Source organism: Electrophorus electricus, chromosome 2 (genome assembly GCF_013358815.1).
Source record: "Electrophorus electricus isolate fEleEle1 chromosome 2, fEleEle1.pri, whole genome shotgun sequence".
In the NCBI taxonomy this organism is placed as follows: Eukaryota; Metazoa; Chordata; class Actinopteri; order Gymnotiformes; family Gymnotidae; genus Electrophorus; species Electrophorus electricus.
This window is the reverse complement of record NC_049536.1, coordinates 18,222,702-18,228,222: the sequence shown is the minus strand read 5'-3', so window position 1 is coordinate 18,228,222 and position 5,521 is coordinate 18,222,702.

The following is a 5,521-nucleotide window of genomic DNA, read 5'->3' as shown; positions in this document are numbered from 1 at the left end:
TTAGTACAACATTTCCAGCCTCAGAATATTATAGTTACAGCCCCTGTCTCACACTAACAAAGTTATTACACAAACTAATTATGGTGGTCTGCAAATTGCCTTGGGAAAATGTAAATTGTGAGAGCAGGCAATCATTGTAAGATCCTTTCTTTTTTTCTTTTGTCCACCAGGGGTCAGTGCAGAACAGCAACACAACTTGGCAGTAATGGAGTTTGCTTTTCGAGTTTGAAGGGTTATTTATATTTGCAAAGCTGTCTTTACAGTCAAATACCAATGTGCGAAACCTTATACACATTTGACATTAAATACATGACAAAGGCAAATGTCCGAATATTCATCTACCTGTTGGGTAGATTATCATTTGTGTAAAACATTTCCCAAAAGTCTAAGTAGAAAACGGGGTTATTCCCTGCCTACTCATGTAGACCTCCCATTTCATGTCATGGATTTTCATGTGAAATTCATAGAACATTGCAAAATCCTACATAAATAGTTTAGTAGATGCCTACTAAGCCTGTTTTTCATTGGTGTCCAAAGAAAGGTTAAACTACTGGTTGTGCATGTTAAAGTATATGTTGTGCTCATATGCTGATTACTGGTGGTTTTCTTAAATTTACAGTATTGGAATCCAAAAATATGGTGTTGAAGAGAAGCCCATTTATTTATTTATTTATTTATTTATTTATAGCATCTCCAACTGAAAAACACCAAATCTAAGATCAGTATAAGACAAATCCACAATCCCCCTCTGATTGAGCACTGAGACTATACACTAAGTGGAAGGATGGAGGGTGAAATAACTAAGATCCAGGAGTACACCAGGATGATGGTCCCAAGTGATGAAGTGCTTAGTGAATACCTCAGACAGCAGTGATGTTACAGATGTTACTATGATGCAGAATGACCATACTAAGATGCTGTGGGACTTCAAGGTACAAACAGACAAAATGCTAATGGCTAACCGACCAAACGTAGTGGTGGATAAACAGCAGAAGAGGGTCGTAGTCATAGATGCAACAATCCCAAGTAATAGCAACATCAAGAACAAGGAACACAAATAGCTCAAGCAATACCAAGGGCTGAGAGTAGAGCTGGAAAAGATGTGGAAGGTGAAGGCAACAGTGGTTTTAGTAACTGGAGGACCTTCAATCTCCCAGGCCTGTTAGAGGACCCGAGCTTAGAAGACTGCACTCTTCTGGATGGAGATCTTGGATGTTGTTCCTGAGATCTTTTGCAGCCAGCTATTCTCACAGTTTGGGCTCAAACTGTGGGTGTGTGTGTCTGTGTGTTTTTCTTCCCTCTTTATGGGACAATCTGAATTGTTTGTACTTCTTTAGTCTAATATTGACTTATGTAGTATTGCTAACAAAGTCTTAACAGTCCTTTGAAGTGGCGTAGTAGGGTGGCAGGGCTATAACAGTCAACTCACTGACTTGTACCAGAGTCTGTACTGTGTACATTGTCGTCTTTTTATTGGTGTCTTTCATGAATGCCTTGTTTTGATTTTAATCAGTGTCAGCTGTGTCCTATATACATTTAGTCTTGCCTGTATTTCCCAAGGTGTATCACTTTAAACTGAGATTCAATCCTTATGGTGGCTCATTTAAAATTTAATATAATCTTGTGGCAGATGTGACGAGGTGGTGGTGTTGTTTTTGTTTTTTTGGTGGGGGGGTGTTAATTAAAAAAAAAAATCTAGTTATGGTGAGTGCCTCTTGGTTTCTGAGTGGTCACACATAATGTCTACTGCACATAATGCATGTGACAAGCATTGTCTGGGGTGGCTGCTTTATGTGACCTCTACATTTTCATAAACATGAGAGCTAGCTGGCCTTGGCTACTCCTAGGACATTCTTCCAATTCTGTTAAGCTATCTGATAACATTTATTGTTCATTTTTATTTCAAGATCGCATTCATACTGTATATGCAATATGTTTAGCTCCATATTGATTTCTTCCTGTTGAGGCATCTTGGATTATTCAGATTTATCCACCAGGACAGCCTACGTTGACTGGTTTCTATGTCTGGTAGTGCGACTCTTATGACATATTGGACTTGGATCTGTAGTATAGCATGTCCACATGCTTAAAGTCTGTCTGGTAGTCGAACAGTAGTGGTGGATGAAAGCTAGCACTGGCTGAGAAGTGCCTGCTATCTGGGGATTCGTAAATCTCACGGTACTCAGTTAACCTGAGGTACTGGAGTCACTGTTGGCGATGCTGGGGACTGCAGGCTAAATCTGCCTGCATCAGACATCCTTGTACATTGCTGGGTGGAAAACAGAACCACATGGACTATACAAACTAGGTCTCTCTTGTTGCCTAGACAAAATGGAATTGCATCAAGATGTAATTCTGCAGAGAAAATCATGTGCGTTCTGTACTTTTTCATTCTTTATTTTGAAGTTTCAATCCTTAAAGTAATGTGTGAAACTCATTTTGAAATGTAGAGAAGAGTGCTTTTTGAGTCTAGGCTTGCAACGGCATGGCTTTAGATACCATACCTTTTTGGGAGCATCTGATACTGATACTAAGATCTTAGTTACTCCAGGGCTTGGCTCTTTATGCCCTTTGATGAAATAACCCTCAGATAAATAAATAAAACCACTGTGATCTGGCATGGTTGGGTCTAATCCAGCTTTAAAAGAGATTCCCTGGTTTGTAGCTGAGGGTGATGAATGTGAACCCTGGGTTTATGTGAAATGTCTGCAAGAGTTCACTGAAGATGGGCCTGTGCTTCCCGTGGCTTCCACGCTCCTGCCCTCTACACATCTGTAACACTCCAGTTTTGTCACAGTGAATAAGTCTGGAAACATATTTCACATTGCATTTTATTTTATTTTATTTTTTTTGGCAGATTTATTAGGAACATAGCAAAGCATGAGTTCATATAATTAAAACACCCTGTAGCAGTGTTTTTGTTTACACCCTGACTGTAAAACTATAATATACTGATGATTAAGTAGGACCAGATTTCTTATATAAGCAATTATTGTAAGAGATCAAGTTTGTGCCGTGGCTTGTAGATGAACGCATATAAAAATGTTTGTTAAAAGGAAAGGAGACTATATAGCTTTTTATAATGATGTAAGTAGACAAAAATGTAAGTAAACACAAATATTGATGTCTCAATATTTTAAATGCAGTTTTAGCAGCATGGCCTAACATCTAATGATCTGAGTAATCGTTTTACTCTTTGTTGATGCACATAAGTCAATTGTAAATACTATATTTCAGTTAAACATTTATACTACTTTGTTTAAACTTCCTCTTTCCTTTTTCCCCCTCTCTCTCTCTCTCTCTCTCTCTCTCTCTCTCTCTCTCTCTCTCTCTCTCTCTCTCTCTCTCTCTCTCTCTCTCTCTCACACACACACACACACACACACACACACACACACACACACACACAAATGCAAAAACATTCCCACCCTCAGATGACTGTTCAGCTATGAACTTGCCCTGGCAAGCTATGTCAACAGCTGGTACTCAAAATATCCATCAACATATAAAACCTTTGTGGTATGGGAGAGACCTGGTAAAGCATGTGAATAGAAAACTTTGGCCAGCAGAGGCTAGCATTAGTTCACAGTGTCTGATGCCTCCTTCAGAAACCTTGCTACAGATAGGAAACTGCTCTGTTCACTTATGAGTGTGTGTGAATTATCATTTTGACATTTCACAGTGCACAGGGCTAAAATTAAATATTTCTGTACCTGAAATTAAACATTTATACATTTAAATATTTAATGATTTACATCAATACATGTGAAACAAGCCATCATGCAAGCACTCTGCACTGTCGGAACAGTAAGTAGGTGCTGGATAAGCACTCTTTCTGCAGGAGACAGGTGCTGCAGCATTTCTAAGTACTTTTCTAGTTGTCATCAAAGCTTCCAGTGGTTGAAGTGACAAGTATTCCAAGTTAGTGCATTCAAAGTCATTATCAGGAGAACCAGAAAAACAAATGTAATAACTGGAAAAACAGGAACTTTGAAACAGTGAAACCAGGAAAAGGCTCAGCCATGCTGCCAGGAAGTGTCCACCCCCCGATTTTACACTTGGATTGGTCTACACCAGATCCACCCTCCCCACTCATGAAGGACATTTACTTTACTTCTGTTATTTTCAAATCAATGTCCGTATATGTCGAACTTCTTTTCCTTCACAAGACCTTGAATGTGCTCTAACCAATTTAAGTTGTAGCATATAGTAAAAATTCAAATTCTAGCCACTATTAATATGAGGCATCCCTAGACATAAGGACACATCTCGCATATTTTGCCCTTTATGGCCTGTCCCACTGTCAGCACTTGTTTTGCCTAAGTGCATACTTGTGTGATTTAGTTCCTGATTTATCAAAATTGGCCAAGCAGTTTTTGTTTAGTTTTTTTTAACTGCAAGTGTGTGATATCTTACCCTTAATGCACTGCCAGTTGTCCTCATATGAAGTCTTATGCTTACAGTGCCACCCCCAAGGAAGAGTGGGCTTGGTCTGAAATGTCATACTTGTCATATGTTATGCTTCTCACTGCTTCTTGTAGTATACAGCACAGTAAGTTACAAATACCTGTCCTCAAAGTCACACAGATGGTTTTGTATACAGGTGTGCTCAGGCATGTGTTTAGGTGTGTCCTATTTCTCAAGCATGAAAAAACACACTAAATATGGCCAGAAGTCCAAATACCACATCAAAGCAGTCTTGAGCCAAGTATATTTACCACAATTCAGCATGGCTGTGACATCTTTCATTGTAAGCGCTGACACGTGACGATATGAATTATTTATTTATTTATTTTACATTTTGAAAAGAACTACTGTGAACACTGCACATGTGGGAATCATGTTTCCTCCTTTGGCACAAGATGGTGTACTATGTTAAAATCCCAAGAGCTATGTTTGATGAAACACTGGTCATTTTGTCAAAGGGCTAACAAATAAAAAAATTCTTTCTGCCTTTTTCAACAGAGACCACTACTGGCCAATTATTGTAGCAGTCCCTAGATTTAAGGGACATTCTGACGATTATAATTGAGGAAATAAGATATGTATGTATGAGTTACATTAATGGTTGTTATACCTGAGGTTTTCTGATTGCCACGACCCCATGGATCTAATAGTTGGAATAGTAGTTTTAGGAAAGCAGTGGCTTCAGTTGTGTTGCAATATGCTATTAACTTTTAATGGCTTTTATTTAGATGAAATGTGCATTTTGTGCACAGTCTCTGAGTTTCATGGTCCACACATGGTTAATTATCAGTTCAAATACATAGTCTTGTGTTCTTTGTATTTAAAAGGGATATTGATAAGAGTATTTGTGTCTCCAGATTTATTAGTGTCCAAACAAGGATTTATCATTAACAATCATTAACCTTAAACCCAGAATTAAACTAGCCACATTACACAAACAAAAATCTAACAAACGACTAGAATCACCTAATGTGTTTTTATGTGCTACTATGGTAAAGTTGCCATATATCACTACAATATAACTTCCCTGCTTTAAGAATACTGTAATTTCTGC